Genomic DNA, 19,640 nt, shown 5'->3' with positions numbered 1-19,640 from the left:
TATTGTCCTTTTGTTTCTTTTTCTGAATTAATGTAAATGTTCTAAGAAATGATGAATATGCAACTAGGTGATGATATTGTGAATTACTGATTATGTATGTTGTTTTGTTTCTTATTTTTTTAATTAATAAATTTTAAAAAATCAAATGATAGTTATTTCAGTTATGCAAGCAATGTTCAACATAAAATCAATTCATACCATATTAACAAAATGAAGAGAAAAAAAACACACAATCCTCTCAATTAATACAGAAAAGGCATTTGGCAAAATTCAGCACTCTTCTGATAAAAACACTTAAAAAACTAGGAACAGAAGGAAATATCTTTAAAATGATAAGGGGTATTTATGAAAAACAAACAGCTAACATCCAGCTCAATAGTGAGAGATTGAAAGCTTTTTCCCAAGATCAGGAATAAGACAAGGATGACTGTACTGGAAGTTCTGGCCAAAGCAACTAGGCAAGAAAAAGAAATAAAATAGGATAAGATGAAGTAAACCTCTCCCTGTCTGCAGATGATATGATCCAATACATAGAAAATCCTGAAAATTCCACAATAAAGCTATTAGAGCTAATAAATGAACTCAGCAAAGTGTGGGGTATAAGATCAACACACAAAAATCAGTAGTGTTTCCATACACTGGCCATGAATAATCAGAAAAAGAAATCAAGAAAAAAATTCCATTTATAACAGCAAAGAAGAGAATCAAATATCTAGGAATAAATGTAATCAAGGATGTAAAGAACTTTTACATGGGAAAACACTGCTAAGGCGGGCCAGGGTAGCTCAGCAGGCAGAATTCTCAGAGACCCAGGTTCGATCCCTGGTGACTGCCCATGCAAAAAAAAAAAAAAATTGCTAAAAGAAATCAAACACCTAAATAAATAGAAGGACATTCAGTGCTCATGGATCAGAAGGCTAATTATTGTTAAGATGTCATTTCTACCCAAAGCAATTTACAAATTCAGTACAATTCCAATCAAAGTCCCAACAACCTTCTCTGCAGAAAAGGAAAAGACAATCATCAAATTTATGTGGAGGAACCTGTCTTTGAAGCTGTTCCTGAAGTGACAGCAGGGAGAGCCCGGGCAGTACAAGAACAGCAATCCAGGCATGGAAATTGATCCTGCAGGGGAAAGGGGCTCTTCAAAGCAGACGACCTAAAACAATTCCTGCATAAAAAATTACCAAGTCTTTTATAAAACTTACTGTGCAAACACAGGCTTTTCAATGATTATATGGACATTTTATTTAAATATGCCTATGGTTAAGCTAACAAAGATATCCATTTTTGGTAGTTATAAGTGTACTGTTTCTTTTCCTAAATAAAAAATTTTTAAAATTACCAAGTGTTGGAGGGCTCCATGCCATCATTGCATCAGACAGAGATGGTGCATCTGTCACTAAAGTGGCCGATGATAATGCCGCAGAGCACACACTAAGACTTCTGCCTCAGCAACACTGACTAAGGAAGCAAACAGACTTTCAAAAAACAAAAGTTTTATATGTTACTGTTACACCTGCCAGGTGGTTCACTTTAATAGTTATCTTTGGTGGTGAGTTTCATGGCCAGAAGCAGCCAACACAGGATGAATTGTCAGTCTAGAAAAAGAAACTGCTCCACTATGTGAAGAACTGAGACAAGCTGTGGAAGTGTCTTAATCTGACAGTGGACTCGATAAGGACCTTACCTTCACTATACCAGCACACTGTCACTCCAGCAATCTTTAGACCATAATATCTCTTGTATCCATGTACTCAAGCAAGGATCCTTTTCCACCTTACACTAAGAAAGAACCACATATATAATTTTCAGTCTGTTACTATTTTCTTATATAGGGTCTTTTCTTATTTATGAGGTCTAGTAACACTACAAAAATGGTTCCGTCTGTTTCAGCCCCCATGGAGTTAGTTCAGTCACCAGATATGAACAAGGTCTTTTTCAGTGGCTCAGAAGCCAAGTGGAACATTGGTCCACGTGAGCCATTAAGAGTTCCCTGGTATATAATACTCCGAAGTCTTCAGAGACCCTTTCCACTACATCAGTATTTATAATGAGCACACATTTCTCTTCATGTTCAGTTTTATTTTTTGCATTGACTGTGAGGAAGAAAAATGGCTTAGCAAAAGTAATAAATCAGTACAATCACTATGTTTACTATATATGTAGGAATATATGTATACACATAAATATATGTTATTTTGCAGTATAAATGACCTTACTAATTGTTTTATTCTTTCCAGAGGGTTCTGCTCTTTACCTAAAATACAAATTATAGCTAATGGGTTTTTCACGCACTCTGCTAACTATACCCAATCACTATTTCACTATTTGTGTGTTCTTATAAAATGCAGATGTGATTTGTTAGTGAACATGGTTTCCAATATTGGTATTGATGTCTGTAAACATGATAATACAACCATTTTTTTTCATATATGAGTATAAATAAAATACTATTTTTTAAAATATAGATTGAGCACTATATGGGTCTGGGGTTTTTTGGTTTTTTTGTGGTTTTTTTAAGACATTTCTTCCAAAAGTTTAAAAAACAAAGTTAGATTGTTCATCTCAACAACAAAAAGACAGCCAACCCAATTACAAAATGGGAAAAAGACTTGAACAGACACCTCTCAGAAGAGGAAATACAAATGGCCAAAAGGCACATGAAGAGATGCTCAATGTCCCTGGCCATTAGAGAAATGCAAATCAAAACCACAATGAGATATCATCTCACACCCACCAGAATGCCCATTATCAACAAAACAGAAAATGACAAGTGCTGGAGAGGATGCGGAGAAAGAGGCACACTTATCCACTGTTGGTGGGAATGTCAAATGGTGCAACCACTGTGGAAGGCAGTTTGGCGGTTCCTCAAAAAGCTGAATATAGAATTGCCATACGACCCAGCAATACCATTGCTGGGAATATACTCAAAGGACTTAAGGGCAAAGACACAAACGGACATTTGCACACCAATGTTTATAGCAGCGTTATTTACAATTGCAAAGAGATGGAAACAGCCGAAATCTCTATCAACAGAAGAGTGGCTAAACAAACTGTGGTATATACATACGATGGAATACTATGCAGCTGTAAGACAGGATAAACTTATGAAGCATGTAATAACATGGATGGACCTAGAGAACATTATGCTGAGTGAGTCTAGCCAAAAACTAAAGGACAAATACTGTATGGTCCCACTGATGTGAACAGACATTCGAGAATAAATTTGGAATATGTCCTTGATAACAGAGTCCAGCAGGAGGTAGAAACAGGGTAAGATAATGGCCAATTGGAGTTGAAGGGATACAGACGGTGTAACAGGACTAGATACAAAAACTCAAAATGGACAGCACGATAATACCTAATTGTAAAGTAATCATGTTAAAACACTGAATGAAGCTGCATCTGAGATATAGGTTTTTGTTTTGTTTTGATGTTACTATTATTACTTTTATTTTTTTCTCTATATTAACATTCTATATCTTTTTCGGTTATGTTGCTAGTTCTTCTAAACCAATGCATATGTACTAAGAAACGATGATCAAGCATCTATGTGATGATGTTAAGAATTAATGATTGCATATGTAGAATGGTATGATCTCTAAATGTTGGGTTAATTTCTTTTTTTCCATTAATTAAAAAAAAAAAGAGAGAGAAGGGATAATTGGAGCTGAAGGGATACAGACTGTACAACGGGACTGGATATAAAAACTCAGAAATGGACAGCACAATACTACCCAATTGTAATGCAATTATGTTAAAACACTGAATGAAGCTGCATGTGAGGTATAGGTTTTTTGTTTTTGTTTTTTTTTTTCTTTCTATTGTTTTAATTCTTATTCTGTTGTCTTTTTATTTCTTTTTCTAAATCGATGCAAATGTACTAAGAAATGATGAATATGCAACTATGTGATGTTATTAAGAATTACTGATTGTACATGTAGATTGGAATGATTTCTAATTGTTTTGTTAATTCTTTTTTTAATTAATAAAAAAAGAAAAAAAAAACAAAGTTAACTTAATTCACTCTTTAATCCACATGAATAAATGAGTGTTTCTTGTAGATATGGGTTAAAAGAGTCTTTTATACCTAGAATAAACTGTCAATTGGAAAATTTTAAAAAAAACAGTTTTTAAAATTTACATGGAAGGGTAAGTGACCCCAAATAGCAAAAACCACCTTGAAAAGAGAAGTTGGAGAGTTTATAAAACTTACTACAAAGCTACAGTGGTCAAAATAGCATGGCCTTGGCACAGAGCCTGACCTATAGACCAGTGCAATGGAACCGAGAGCTCAGAAATAGACCCTCACATCTATGGCCAATTGATCTTTTGAGTGCCAAGTTCACTCGATGGGGAAATAGTCTCTTCAAATGGTGTAGAGAAAACTGGGTAGCCATACGCAAAAAAAAAAAAAAAAAGAAAGAGGACTCCTACGCTTTATATCACATATGAAAATTAACTAAAAATGGATCAAAGACATCAATGTAAGAACCAGACTATAAAATCCCTAGAAGAAAACATACAGAATCGTCTTCAGGACCTTGTGTTAGGCACTGGTTTCCAAGACTTGACACCAAAAGCATGAGCAACAAAAGATAAAAACAAATACACAGGACTTCATCAAAATTTAAAAACTTTTGAGCATCAAAGGATTTTATCAAGAAGGTAAAAAAGACAACCTATAAAATGGGATAAAATATTTAGAAACCGGGCAGGCCACGGTGGCTCAGCAGGCAGAGTTCTCGCCTGCCATGCCAGAGATCTGGGTTCGGTTCCCAGTGCCTGCCTGTGACAAAAAAAAAAAAAGGAAATATTTAGAAATCACATATCCGATAAGGGTTTAAAATCCAGAATATGTCAAAATAACTTCCATTACTCAACAACAGCAACAACAAAAAGACACATAACCCAATTAAAAAATAAGAAAAAGACTTGAACAGACATTTCTCCGTCAAAGAAGATAGACAAATGGCCAATCAGCACACGAAAAGATGCTTAAAGTCATTAGCCATTACAGAAATGCAAATCAAAACTACAATGGGATACCATTTCACACCCACTAGATTGGCTACTCTTAAAAAAAGGAAAATAAGTGTTGAAGAGGATGTGTAGAAATAGGAACACTCATTCACTGCTGGTGGGAATGTATAGCTGCTGTGAAAGACAGTTTCACGGTTCCTCAAAAAATTAAACAGAATTATTATAGGACCTGGCAATCCCACTTCTACATATATACCCAAAATAACTGAAAGCAGGGACTCAAACAGACATTTGCACACTGATGTTCAGAACTGGCATTACTGACAATTGCCAAAAGATTAAAGCAACCCAACTGTATCAATAGTGAATGGATAAACAAAATGTGGTATATACATATAACAGGATATTTATTACTCAGCTGTAAAAAGGAATAAAGTTCTGATACATGGAACAACATGGATAAACCTTTAATACGTACTGAGTGAAATAAACCAGAAGCAAAAGGAAAAGTACTGCATGATTTCTCCTATGAAATAAGCAGAATATGCATATTCATCAAGTAAGAAACTACAATACAGGTTCCCAGGGGCCGAGTGATGAAGAGGTGTGGGGAATCAATGCTCAACCAGTGCAAAGTTTCTGTCTGGGCTGATGGAAAAGTTTTGGCCACGGATGATGGGGATGGAGGCACAGCTCTATCATGTAATTAATACACTGAACTGTATATCTGAAAAGGGATAAAAAGGGAAGTTTTAGGTTGTATGTAGGTTATGCACATACACACAACCATACAGCTGTATAATACAAGAGTAAACCCTAACATAAACAGTAAGCTAAAGTTAATAGCATGATTATAATACTATTGTTTCGTAAATTGTAGCAAAGTTGCCACACTAATGCAAAGCGTTAATAGGGAAATTGTGGGAGATAGGGTATATAGAAGTTCTGTACTTTCTGCATGATGTTTCTGCAAACGTACAACTGCTCTAAAAGAAAACAAAAAAGCTGACAGGGCCATCAAGTGTCCACACGCTAAAAGCAAAAAAGACCAACATGACTTCCAGAAAGAAAGAGGAAAAAAACAGGTCCTATCCAAAGAATCAGAAATCCCAATGGCATCAGACTTCTCAAAAGAGAAGAAAATACCCATGGGAAGTCCAAAAATAACAAAGCAATGCTGCACTATATCCACCCTATAACTCAGTCAAGCCATGGAACAAGCCTACGTACAGAATAGGTGATCCTCTACATTCTTTCTAAGATAAAACCAGAAGAAGTCTGCAAACAGGAAGGAAATCAAGGAAGACAGGGGAGCCAAGAAATGGCAGTCCACTCCAGAAGACAAGAGGGAATAGGAGGGAATGGCTGTACAGTAGCTCCATGTCTCAAGAAGCCAAGTCTAGAGCAGGACAGAACACGAGGAGGAAGTGTCGAGAGGAAAATCAGCTTGACAGGTCTAGGGTAATTGTATCATAAAAGCCCTTCATGCAGCTCATCTGGAAAACCCCAGCTGAGTCAGCAGTAGTAGATACATGGAAAACCAAGTGAATAAGATTCATCATTACCATCAAAAAAAAACAAAACAGCGTACAAGAAGGTAAATACAATCAACCACAGTATATAGTTTAGATGAAAACAATAAGCGACAAATATTAATTTTAACCAAAAATTGTTATACAACTGAGGTGCTTTAAAAGTGGCCAAACAGGGTGCACAGGTGGTTCAGTGGTAGAATTCTCAGCCACCATGCAGAGACCTGGGTTGGATCCCATGCCTATGCATGCCAAAGAAAGAAAACAAAAACAAGTGGTGCTGCAATAACGGGATAGTCACATGGAAAAGAATGAAACGTGACCCCCACTACATAGCATACACACACAAAAAAAAGTGGCCACACCTTCTTTGTGGCTCTCCCCCCGTTCCTGGGCAGCCTGCAGACCAGGCGGATGGGCTTCCTTCCAGGGAGCCCACAGCACAGCTCTGGCAAACCATGCTCAAACTGCAAAATTCTAAGCAAATAAATGTAGCAATGTTTTCAGCCACTAAATTCTGGAACAGCTTATTATGCAGCAGTAGATGACAGAAACAGCAGGACATTGGGAAGAAGTGGGGAAGGTAAACAGAGGGAAGTGGAGTGAGAGAAACTCCACATCTCCCACAGATGACTTAAGACAGAATGTTTGAAGTTCTAAAATCAGCAAAATAAGCAAGTTGTTTTTTAAACGCAGTTTGGTACCATAAAAAACAGCTAAAAGAGCAAAGAAGTTGCCTTTCAGAGTGGGAACTAGGAATGCTTATTTTTTGTTACACGCCTCCTAGAACAAACTGCCTTTACTGTGCATGTTTTAGTTTGACAGAGGAAAAGGTAAGTTGGACAGAGATCTGAATGTTGTGACTAGTAATAATGTAGTCATAATTTTACTTTTCCATATTGTAGAAATAAAATTTATTTTCTGATGAGAAGCTATTTTAAACAATCGAGCCTTCTATTTTGCCATAAGGAGGCACTGAAGCACCTGCCCACCCAAGCCGGACCCCCAGCTCAGCCTCTGCTGCATCACAGCCTGTCCAACCCTTATGCCCAGGGACCACCAGCAGTCAAGTGCGCAAAACCATAAGGACGTGTGTGGCTCAAGGCCTCAGGAGGGGAGCAAGGGGAGTCCCAAATGTAAGAGAACAACCTGCCAAGGGGGCCCAGCCCCCACACATGTCCCAGCCCATCATGGCCCAAGGACAGGGATGCAGAGGCCAGGCCAAATCCCCCTGAAAACGAGTCTCCTGGATGCATGCTGCAGGACAACAGTGTGTCCTTTAAGAGGCTTGCGTCCACAGAATGAGCAGACCCTCCCCAGAGAAGCCAGGAGGGCAACGCTGAGGATACACTGTCCCGCTCCCTCCGAACCACCACACACCCCCAGTGGCCCTCCAAGGGACCGGCCTCAACCACAACCTTGTTCATTTACTCCACGGATGAACACATTCCCACGGAATTCAGCAATGGCCACCTAAGCCACTGGCCACTGCCACCCCACCAGTGCTCAGCCTCCACAGACGGACGCTCACGAGAACCAGCCCCACGTCAAAGCAGCCTAGTCACAAGGAGAGAGGGGCTTCTTTTGCAGATTTCAGAACTCAACAAAACCCAGTAAACTCTTAACATCATCGCAACTCAGCCTCCACAAACAATGTACACCATTTCAGATAAAGAACAGTTAAGAGAAACCTAACTTTTCCACATGCAGCTTTCAGAAGTCTTGTTCTGCAAGTTTTCGCTTCAGGGGGTGCTGCCTCTCCTGGCACCTCATTTCCCTCAGTTTGGGGAGGCATATATTGCCTAAAGGCAGGTTTCCCCATGTTCTCATGCCAGGTGCTCTCACGTCCCTCTAAGCCCATCACGCGGCAGGAGGTGCAGCAGACAAGACAGGGACTCCACAAGGAACACAGCCCCAGGCAAACGCAGGAGGGGCTGCTCAGGGGGCCTCGTTTCCCCTGCTCCACCTGTGCTACCTGCTCTCTGTCCTGGTGAGAGCAGTGCTGGGTGCTGGTGTCTCTACTGGTGAGGCCTCTGCAGGCAGCCATCCTCCCAGCACCTTCAAAGTGCACCCACCTTCAGCGTGCACACACCAGGCACCTGCCACAGCTAGTGTGGTTCCAGGCACACAGCAACACTGCCTTCAGAGCGTCCATCCAGGCCAGGAGACAAGTAATGAGTAATGAACATAACAAGTGAGCTGATCACTGCTGCAAGAAAGGGTGAACAGGGCAAAGGGGACAGAAGGGCAAAAGGGAGCAATTTTAATGGAGCAGGTCGATGTGGGCTTCAGTGAGAAGCTAACATCCAGAGTGAATCAACATTTTCCTTATTTCCCCAAAGCTTTTCCTTACTTGCTTCTGAACCCTGAAAAACATAAATGCGTATAAAAAACATTTTATACGCTCCATAAATCTAGTTCCATCAGACAAAAACTTCACTGACACCCCTCCTAGCCAAGCAACCAAATGGACCACTCCCAGACGCTCCAGGTACCTCCTCTCTCACCTGGATTGACAGCACTCTACCACCTGGCTGTGTCCATCAGGGCAGGCCCTCACTCCAAGGTGCATGACAAGCACCTACAGAGCTTGTTAGCCCACACATCACTGGCCCTACACCAGAGCTTCTGACCTGACAATCTGCATTTCTAAGAAGTTCCCAGGTCAGTGGGTGCTGTCAGTCTGGCACTAGGCTTTGAGAGCCACAGGATGAGGTTATGGCGCAGCCACAAGCCCAACGTGTGGAAGTCTCTTTCTCCCTCATGGGAAACACGGTTGCAGGCCGGCTAGGAGACTCGGTGCCCAGGCTGAGAGTGGCTCATTTGTGCATGTCCACAATTAGAGAATGGAAAAAGGGAATGTGATAAAGCACAGACCTCAGCATCCACAAGGAAGCGACACCTCACTTTCCACAAGCCGAGGCAAGGGCTGTGGCCACACAGAACTTCAAGGGGGCAGGGACACTGATCCTAAAGGGCACACAGAGCAGAGAGAAGAGGCAAGGTAGGACCCAGGACAGACTCTCCAGGGTGGCCTGCCACGCCTGACTCTCCCTATCACCCATTCATCAACTCTGTCTAGAGCACCCACATGTGCAGTCTGACAAAGCAAGTGGATTCACACAGGCCCACATCTACACACACTGAGCACCCACACAGGGCTCATACGCACCCACAGGTACACACGCACACAGATTCACACACCCACAGGCAAATGCATACATGTGCCGGCCCTCGGGTGCAGACTTACACACACCAGTCCACGGGCACACAGGCTCACACCCACCCATCCGTGTGTGCACAGGCTTACACACGCCTGTCCATGGGTGCACAGGCTTACACACACCCGCCCACATGCACATAGGCTTACACACGCTCGCCCACGTGCTCACAGGCTTACACACATATGCACGCATACTCACAGGCTTACACATGCCAGCTCATGCGCATCTCTGCTAAAAACCCTTCCAGGGCCTCGCCCTGCCCTTAGGGTGAAAAGCCCCATGACACTTAGCCCAGTTATCACACAGTTCCCATCTGGGTTCAGTCTTCTTCCCCAACCGACCCCAGGGTCTTGGCACAGACAGTTCCTTCTACCTGGAATACACACACACACACCAGTACCTGGTGAACTCCCAAACGTCCTCAGCTCTCTGCTCCAACACCAACCTCAGTGGAAAATTTTCCCTGACCCCCAACCCCCAGCTAGATGCACCCTACTACTTGCACCTGGGTCTTTCCTTCAACATAGTCTCTTTTTGCTTTTCATTACGGAGAATTTGAATAAACATCAAGATGGATGGAACAGCGGGACCACAAGTACCCAAGCCACCGCCAACCTGGGCAGTCCGGCTCCAGCCCTCATCCACAGAGCTCTGAAGCAAATCCCAGATTGCATATCATTTCATCTGTATGCATCTCTAAAACGTAAGAAAGCATACTTTTTTTAAACCATAATGAAACCACTAACACAGCTTAAAAAAAAATTTCAATAACAAATTTAGTCAGTGTTCAAAATCTCAAATTATCTCAGATATCAAAAATGGTTTTAGTTGTGTTTCTACAGCTAATTGGTTTGACTCAGGGGCAGATTAGCTCTCGACTGCAATTAGTGGAAAGGCCGCCAATCTCCTGTCATTCATTGTGTGGAATATTCGCACACACACACCACTACCTGGTGAACTCCCAAATGCCCTCAGCTCTCTGCTCCAGCACCAATCTCATTTTTTTTAATTGCAGAAGAGACCAGGTTATTGACCCTGTAGTTTGCTAATATCAACTCTGTGGTATAATTTAGCATGTTCCTCTCTTCTCTACATTTCTTGCAAACTGGTTGTCGGGCAGAGAGATTCAATCAGACTCAAATTTGACTTTTTTTGGCCAGGTTACACCTAGGTCTCCACAGATGAGGCCTTGTGTCTATGACCCTATCCCCCCTCTCGTCGCATGCAGCCATGGACTTAGGTCTTTGTTCACTGCTATCACACGGTCAGTGCACAATTATGCATTCAGGGAATGGAGAAAAGTCCTTTGCCCCACAAGCCGACAAACATATGACGGCCTCTCCCTTCCACAGCTTTTGCTCTAAGTCAAACTGCCCCTGGGAGGCAGAGAGCAAGTCCCTGGGCACAGAATCGGTACCATCCCTCACAGCCTTGCATCTTGAGGTCCCGTCTCCTGCTGTAGACACTCACTGCCCACGCAAAGCTCCACAGAGGTGGCACCCATGCTGAATTCTTCGGGGGGGGGGGAAGCAACAGAAGCCTCCTATTTCTAACAACTATTTTAATGAAGAAAAATCTAGGAATTCTTACTTTTATGAACTAAAAATCCTTAGGAAAATCCAAAAAAAACCAAGATTGACCTTCATGTGTTCAGTGAGTACCTCCAGGCATTGGCGGAAGCCCAGAGGATGCAGAGAAGTCAGAGGGTACTTGCTTGGATAGGTCACAACCTGAAGGGGAAGGGAGGGGGCAAGAGCCCATCAGTGTGCTAGCTGTCACCACAGAATCCAGTGCCCACAGGGTCTGTGACATGCGGGATGAGAAGAGCGTTGGGAGTGGTGAGGGACCAAGCCGTGAAGATGGCGGCAACAAAAGACAGTCGCACCGGAAGCAGGAGCAGCACCAGCAAAGATCCCTGCGAAGGTGATCGGATCATCAGGAGCCGCAGGCAGCAGGGCAGTCAGGCCCCAGAGCAACCCCAGGCACCGGCCACTGAAGAGGCCAGAGACAGGCAGGGCCACACATTGCACACAAGCTGCAGGATTTCCTCCTCCAGGTGGACAGGGTAGCACCAGGAACACGCTTTAGGAAGCAAGGTGGGATAAGAGGTTCTTTTTGCCAAGACAGGTAGATCAGAAACCACGCCCACCTTCCCTTTCATTGGTTCACAGCAAGAGAAAAAAACGGTACCATCCACCCAGTTTCAAACTAAATACTAGGCTCTCCTAGCCACCTCCCTCCTCACTCTGTACCTCTGTCTGCCCCTCCCCACCCCCACTACTTGCGCCAAAAGCCACAGTTCTCATCCCTGGTACTGGCCCAGGAGCAGAGCCCTCGTCATCCCAGCCCCAGCCCAGAGCCAGCGCTCCCACCCTTCTGTCAGGGACACGGTTCTGGCAACACAGTGCAGACCAGGTGCTGCACAATGAGGAAGACTCCCTTATCCCGACATTCACTGAATGCCAGGGAGCCATTCAGCACCTTCTAGGTGCCAGGGAGACGAGGGCAACCACAGCCAAGGAGAGTGCACCCACCCTCTCGACAAGCAGGGACACACAGACTGTCAGGGACAATGGGTGCTGTGGAGAAATCACCACGGCAGAAGCAGTGGTCAGGGACTGTGCCCTGAGAAGGGGAAGGCTGAGTAAAGTCCAAGGGAAGGTGTGGGCTGAGCCAGGCAGGTTTCTGGGGAGGCACAATGATCTGAGGCAGAAGCGTGACTGAGGGCCGGAGCAGAGCACAAGCAGAGAAGGTTCGAAGATCAGTAAAGCACAAAGTGTCAAGGTCAGCATGCGAGGGCCTCCTCCACCAGGCACTAGCAAAGGCGTATCAGCAGGGAGGCCCAGGCTAAGGCCGGGGTGAGAGAGGAGGAATAAAAAGGGGAAAGCAAGAACACACGCTTCTGGGGTGGGGTAGGGGTATAAAAATTGACAATGCAAAGATTCAGAGAAAGCACAACAGCAAGAGATGAGGCTAAGAAGCCAGGTGTGGGCCACATGCCAAGTGCCATGAAAACCAGAAGCCCCATAGGGCTGGACTCCAACTCCAACAGGCACTAAGCAGGCACTGCCACTCTCACACCTGCCTCCTACAAAGACTAGGCCGGCCAGGGTATAGAGAACCCACTGCAATGCCAACAGCTTTCTGGTCCTTAGGCCTCCATAACATAGCAGCAAAAGTGCGTGTGAATCCACACGCAGCATAAAAATGCCACCAACTCACAGGGCAGCTAAAGCACGTGTGAACCCACACACACAGCGTGGACACACCGCCACTCACAAAGCGGCTAAAGCACATATCAACCCACACACGCAGCATGGACACATTGCTAATTTACACATATATCTTAACAGCATAACAAATACAATTCGTATCAGCAACTCTCAATGCCAGCTTCAGTCAACCAGTGAACTTAAAAATTCATGTCTTAATGTCTTCCAGTAAAAAAAAAAGCACACTTTTCCCCTACACATCCACTGAGAAGTCTCCCCACTCAGTTCAATCAACACTCACAGTTTTCATTCTCTAGCATGAAGCACTGCAGAAATCAGGACACTTGGAAAACTCACCCATGGCCATTGGATTTTAGGAAAGCCACTGTAAGGTCTGTCGTGGCTCTCTTTTCTAACAGCAAACCGAATCTCATCACATCAACCAGCTCCTTTAACAGCTACCCTGCAACCAACAGACGAAATGAAGAAGAACCCCTAGGAAGCCAACAGAAGTCTTTTTCTGCCAAAGTGCTTACACAGAATAACCATTCTTGAAAAAGAAATGAACGAATCATGTAAATGCAGTTTACAAGGTCTGAGACTAATCCTCTAAAGCTTCTACCTCAGGTCCAGCTCTTGTATCGCACAGCTTCTTGTTCTTACCCTGCCCAGCAACAGAGAAATAGGCAAGCGAGGAGGTCTAGCAGAAGTACAGCTTCTTGCGTCATCATGGAGGCTGGTACATGTTATTAGCTGCTCTTATATTTGTGCAGTGTGTCATAATTATTTTTCCTTCAACATGTGTATCAGCTACGGTGAAAAAAAGGGAGGGAAAGTAGCAGGCTGCCCGTATACAGGGCCTTAGCCACACGGCTAGAACAGTGTGTGTGACCCACAGCCAGGCCCATGGCTCCTTGCTGGAGGGTCCCTCTCTACTCCAACATGACAGAGAAAAGGCAGACAGGCCAGACGTGGGCTTTGAAAGGGCTGCTGCTCAGCCCTGAGCCATGAGACTGGTCCATCAGCTCACACCGTGTTCCTGCCATGGGGAGGACCAGGAAGTCTACCTCCTCAGAGGCCCATCCAGCAAGGGAGAAAGGCAGTGTACCATTAGAAGGCAGGGCAGACGGCATGCTCTGTGCCCAAGGACAGCCTTCGGTGAAAGGCCTGGGGTCAGGAAAGAGCATCTAGGTGTGGGGAGCAAGGACACAGTTACCACAGGTGGGCAAAAGGAGACAGAAGCCCAGGAGGTTAAGACGCTTCCCCAAAGCCACAGACAGGCCACGATCTGGGGGAAAAAAACCTCTATCTCAGAATAATGATGACAAAGACTTATGTCTTCAGTTCCCGCTGATCAAAGCTTTTACTCAGAAAAGTTATCTGCCCAGATTTAAAAGGACGGCGTGAAATAAGCTTGGATTATTATCCTTAGCCCCACTCTGGCACATCCACGCTATTATCTGGCGACCAGAATTCTGCATCACATACAGCACACTTTCATTCCAATGTTTTCCAACTTCTCAGCAGCACTCTTCGGTAAGTCTAATTCCCCTACTTTCACATGTTTGACACTGAAGCGACAAACCATAAAAGGAAGCAGCTAATTAGTTTACACTCTGACTGAGGAACAAGTCTTTTAAAGGCTGACTACTTCTAGGGGGGTGCAGCTGAAGGGAACTCCCTTCACTGAGCCCCTTCCACCTTGGCAGGTACCCACAGACCCAAGACCAGCAAACCGTGAACCAGGTCCCCAAGCCCGGCAGCCTTTCACCCTTTCGTTTTGCTCTGTATATTACCAAACATCCCAAGTTGACTTAGTTTACAAATGACATGAACATGCCACGGATGTGCACACATGCGAATAAAATGCTAATCATTCTTTGAAATTTGTAAAGTTACTCATCTACTCTTCAATCGGGTGCCTACTGCCAGAATGGGAGGCGTCAGGCGGTCGGGAGGGAAGGGTTTTTGTACTCAACAGACAGGAGTCCTTCACAAAAGCCTGGGCAGAGTCACAGCCCTGCAGTAACCCTCGCTTGGTCAGCCATGGGCCCCCGGCTGAAGACTGCTGGGTGGCTGAGAAAATGGAAGGAAAGAAGAGGAAATGACTCAAAGTCATCGTGCTTGAGGCATGAACCCTTCATTTCCAGTCGGCAGCTGAGATGTAAGCTTTCATCAGTTGTGAGAGGCAGGAGCCCATGGAAAACACCCACGAAAGGACACCTTTCCTGAAGCTGCCATTAGGAGTTGTGCTTTTTAATAACGTTGCTCTCACTGTATTCAAATATGTGACTAGAACATTTAAAACAGTCAGAAAAATTAAAGTCCAAGCTTCATAAATGGAACAGCCCCTAACTTACTGTCCATCTCAATTATTTAAATACAATACATAAAATGGACTTAATGCACCAACACTATGATAGTCAAGTGAGGTGTTTAAGTTGCCTGGGGATTAAGAAACATACGTTGGTATTTAACACCTTTAAAAGTCAGGGCCTGGGAACTGGGTGGCAGAACTGAAGAACTTCCCTCACCTAGCTCTGAGGTCACTCTTTATCCAATCGCCCTTCTTTTTACAAGGTCTGTTCAAAACAATATAAAAAGAAAGGAGTCCTAATTATCTGCCCAAAAGTGGTCGCGTCAGAACCTCAGTTTAGAACCTCAGTTTTGATACCAAGTTTCAACTGCATGTCAAAGGCGCCACTCCTCCGGGCGGACCGCAGTGTCCTAACTGCCCTCGTCCATTTTCCTGCTGGCGAAGCTCGCGGCCGGCGTTTCAAATGTCGAGATTTTACCACGCGGCTCCTGTGCGGGCACCCTCCACGCCCGTCAGGCCCCACTCGGCCGGCTACCCCCCCCACCGCGGGCCGAGCCCCCCAACAAGGCCGAGCACCCCTCCACAGGCCGAGTCTCCCCACAGGACCGGGCCCCGCACAGGGCCGAGTCTCCCCACAGGGCCGAGCCCCCCTACAGGGCCGAGCCCCCCCACAGGACCGGGCCCCGCACAGGGCCGAGTCTCCCCACAGGGCCGAGCCCCCCTACAGGGCCGAGCCCCCCCACAGGGCCGAGCCCCCCCCACAGGGCCGAGTCCCCCACAGGGCCGAGTCTCCCCGAGCCCCCCACAGGGCCGAGCCCCCCTACAGGGCCGAGCCCCCCCACAGGGCCGAGCCCCCCTACAGGGCCGAGTCTCCCCGAGCCCCCCACAGGGCCGAGCCCCCCAGGCCGCGCCACCTGCCGAGGCCCCGGCCGGGCCCGCGCCCGCGAAGCTGACAAACGGTCAGCGCGAGTCGGCCAGCCGCGGCCCCGCGCCCCGGGGGCGCCCCTCCCACCGCCCGCGGCCCGGGCCCGGCGCCCCGCACAAAGGCCGGCCGGCCCGCTCGGCGCCGCCGAACAAAGGCGCCGCCCGCCCGGTCCGCACAGGTGCAGCGACCCGGCGGGCCCAACATGGCCGCCCGCCCGCCCGGGACTCGCTCGGGGCCGCCGCGGTGCCCAGGCCGCGGCCCAGCCCGCCCGCCCGCCCCCCCCGCCCGGCCCCGCGTCGGCGGGAGCTCGGGGCCGGCCCGGCCGCCCAGTGACCTGAGGTGCGTCGCGTCCTCCGGGCGGCGGCGGCGGGGCTCCGTGGGCGCGGCGGCGGCGGCGGCGGTGGGGGCCGCGCGGGCGGGCGGGGCGGCGAGGAGGGGGCGGAGGCGGCGGCGGCGGCGGCGGCGGCGGCGGCGAAGCGCGGCCAGGCCCAGGCTCCCGCCCCGCCCGCCGCCGCCCGCGGGCGCCGCGGGAAAAGCGAGCGCCGCTGATTGGCTGCCGCGCTGGCGCTGCCTGCGGACCGGGCTTTTCAAATCCTCGCCGCGCGGGGCCGGGGCGCGGGGGAGGGGGCGGGGGCCGGGACCCCGCTAGCCGCCTCCGAGCAGCGCCCGAGTGCGCGCCCCGCTCCCGCTCCTTCTCCTCCGCCGCGCGCGCGCCGGGCGGCGGCAAAATCAAAAACCCGGGGCCCGGAGCACGGAGGCCGGAGCGCGCGGGGGGCGCGGTGACGTCACGGCCCGCTCGCCCAATCCGCGTCCGCAGCCGGGCCCGCGCGGGCGCCGCCGAGCCCGTGGGCGCGCGGCCGTGGGAGCGCTGACGTAGCGCGCGGCGCTCGGGGCTGGTCCAACGGCTGGGGATCCGGCGTGGGCCGCGGGCGCGCGCGCGGGCGCGAGGCCGTGCCCGCGCGCGGCCGCCCCCTGCCCGCCAGCAGGCGCGTCGTGGGCCTGGCCTTGCGGGAGCCCGTGCCTCAGGGAGGAGGAAGGAGGCGGGAGGTCCGGGTCCAGCCGCCCCCGCTCGCGGAGCACCGGGCGCTGGGCGCAGCTGCTTGGGGCCTGGGTCCTCTGAAGTGCCTGCGCTCCCGGAGCCCGTGCCGTGGTCAGAAACGGGACCACGGGAGCTGCGCAAACGCGGCTGGCCGGCGAGAGGCGTGAGGGGGCTTCCTGCGGGGCGGTGTGGCCTGGAGCTAGGTACCCGGGGGACCCGGTGGCGACGAGCAGGCTCCCTGAAACTGCTGGGGGACCTGCGGTCTAGAGAGGCCAGGGCGGCCGGGAAGGGCTGCGCAAGAGGAAGAGGGTCCAGCTTCCCAAGGAGGACACTGGCCGTCGGTCGTCAGTGAGGCTGGGAGGTGGACGCGGCCATGCTATACCCAGGTCCCCGCTGCGAAGGGCCGCCCCACCCCCGTTCACGACGGCCCACGTCCTGCGACTTAGGGCCTGGTCAGTCCCGCAGATGCAGGCAATTGGCCAAGGCTTGGAGGGGCCTGCCCCCGGCCCTACTCCTCCCTTGTCCCTCTTGCCTCCATCCCCCAATAAACATCTGGACCTCAAACCCCATCCCCCAATAAACATCTGGACCTCAAACCCCATCTCAGTATCTGTTTCCACAGAACGTAAATTATGACTGCTGAAGGGGGCTGGGCGAGGGTCAGGGACCCCAGGGTGAGGTGCAGGAAAGCAGCTGTCCTCTGGACTCGAGGCCTGGGTGAGGTGAAGCCTATGACTTCCCACACCCTGGGGCTCCTGAGGAGCTTCCCAGAGCCAGGCCAGGCAGTTCCCACAGCAAGAGGCCCAGCCTTGGCGTGCAAGCCAGGGGAGACCCTCCACCTCTGGGCTTCAGCCACCAGGACTGTAGATGTAAAGTTGCCCTGAGGGCTCAGTATATGTTGTGATGGAAATGAAGGCAGCCCTGGGGCCTGGCACTATGCTTAGCCTGTGTTCACTCCCTTCCTACCTGTGCCCAAGAGGCAGGCAGGCTGAGCAGGCCCCGAGTCCCCGTGCGACTTACAGTAGCAGAAGCGACCTAGGGCTCAGATGCAGCCAGCAGCCTCCGAACAAGCCCACATGTCCCTAGTCCCCGGCCTGGCCTCACCCTGCCAGTGCAGTCCTGCAAGACGGTGCAGGTCACCCATAAGCACAACAGGCACCCAGTGGTGCTCAGGGTTTGGGGCGGTGCGTGGCCGGGGTGTTAGCTAGCCTCTTGCTGCAGTCCTGGCCTAGCCTGCTCCTGAAGCTCCTGAGTTGCCCCGCAACCTTTGGGGTGCTCACAGCCAGTGCTCCTTTTGGTCTGAAAGAGACAGGAAAAAGTCCCCTCGGCCAAGCTGAGTCTGTCAAGAGCTGGCAGGCTTGGAGGCCTGAGGCCTCAGGCTTCTTCAGCTTCCTGATAGGGCAGGGATGGCCCTGGGTCCAGCTGCAAGGAACTACAGAATTGTTTTCATACAAAAAATGTGTGGCGAGGCCCTGCTGTGCGCTGTGCCCTGTACCACAACCCAAACGCACCTGCCCCATGGGACTCACGCCCAGGATCACCCTTGGGCCACAGGCAGCCCAGCTGGGCAGTGGCATGGGGGGGGGTGGAGACGGGGGTTTGCTTTTGTGCCAAATTTCACTGGCTTGGGGAGTGGAAGGAGTGTCCTCCCTGGGGCATGAGCCCCCAAGCTGATTGTCTCCTCAGCACCTTGTCACTCCCTGCAATACAAGACAATTGCCACCATCTCTCACTGGACTTCATGTTTGGAGTTAGGGCTCCTTTTAAAAAAAATAAAGAAAGCCTGTGTTTAGAATAGCGCAATCAACCTGTAAATTTATTCTGAACACCCTTCAAGTATATGGTTTGATTCTCTTGAAGAAAGTTGTTTGTGGCTAGCTGGACTTTTCCCAGCCTGGCCTGTCCGAAGCGGGATCAGTGAGTTTAGCCGGCTGGACGTGGGCCCCGCAGCCACCAAGGCCTCTGCCCGGGTGAGGACACTTCCTACCTCCACCAGTGTGCAGGACGGTGTTCGTTGCGGACAGAAAGAAAGAGGCCCTCAAAAGTTGTCTGAGATGGTGGCAGGTATGTTCCTGGGAGAAGAGGCCCGTCTGCAGGTGCTTTCGTAGCATCCACCAGGAGGGTGGTGGCCCCTCGGGGTGACTATTTGGGCCCCTATCCTGCATGAAAGTGCCCTGGCCTCCCCCTGTTCAGGAGGGAAGTTGTTTAATGGCTGGGACCAGTCACGCAGAGCATGGGGCAGCGGCGGGGACAGACCCTGTTTCGGTCTCTATGGATGGAGAGATGGGAAAGCCTCCCCAGTTAAACTCGAAAGTCATGATGTAAAGTAGCAGCCACAGAAAAGAGGCCTTCTCCTGAGTTCAGGGGCAGCTCCCTGTTCTGCTGACTCTGCCTTCTTTGGAAAC

At 48.9% G+C, this 19,640-nt stretch overlaps 1 protein-coding gene across 5 annotated transcripts in view; it reads right to left on the bottom strand.

The window, feature by feature from the left end:
* Positions 1-16,595, bottom strand: part of NSD2 (nuclear receptor binding SET domain protein 2) — a 128,789-nt gene extending 112,194 nt beyond the window's left edge. Inside the window, exons 1-2 of one of the 5 annotated variants that reach the window (XM_077136224.1) lie at positions 15,629-15,808; positions 15,489-15,536 (exon numbers count right to left, since the gene is read on the bottom strand). The gene's annotated coding sequence lies outside the window, so the exon portion shown is untranslated. Of the gene's footprint in view, positions 1-1,690; positions 1,786-15,488; positions 15,537-15,628; positions 15,809-16,185; positions 16,255-16,530 lie in introns of those variants that run through there. The other 4 variants (XM_077136223.1, XM_077136220.1, XM_077136221.1 and 1 more) reach the window with 4 other exon arrangements.
* Positions 16,596-19,640: the final 3,045 nt, after the last annotated feature.

Source organism: Tamandua tetradactyla, chromosome 19, assembly GCF_023851605.1.
Source record: "Tamandua tetradactyla isolate mTamTet1 chromosome 19, mTamTet1.pri, whole genome shotgun sequence".
NCBI lineage: Eukaryota > Metazoa > Chordata > Mammalia > Pilosa > Myrmecophagidae > Tamandua > Tamandua tetradactyla.
The sequence above is the reverse complement of the archived record's forward strand: the minus strand, read 5'-3'. Positions and strand labels throughout refer to the sequence as shown.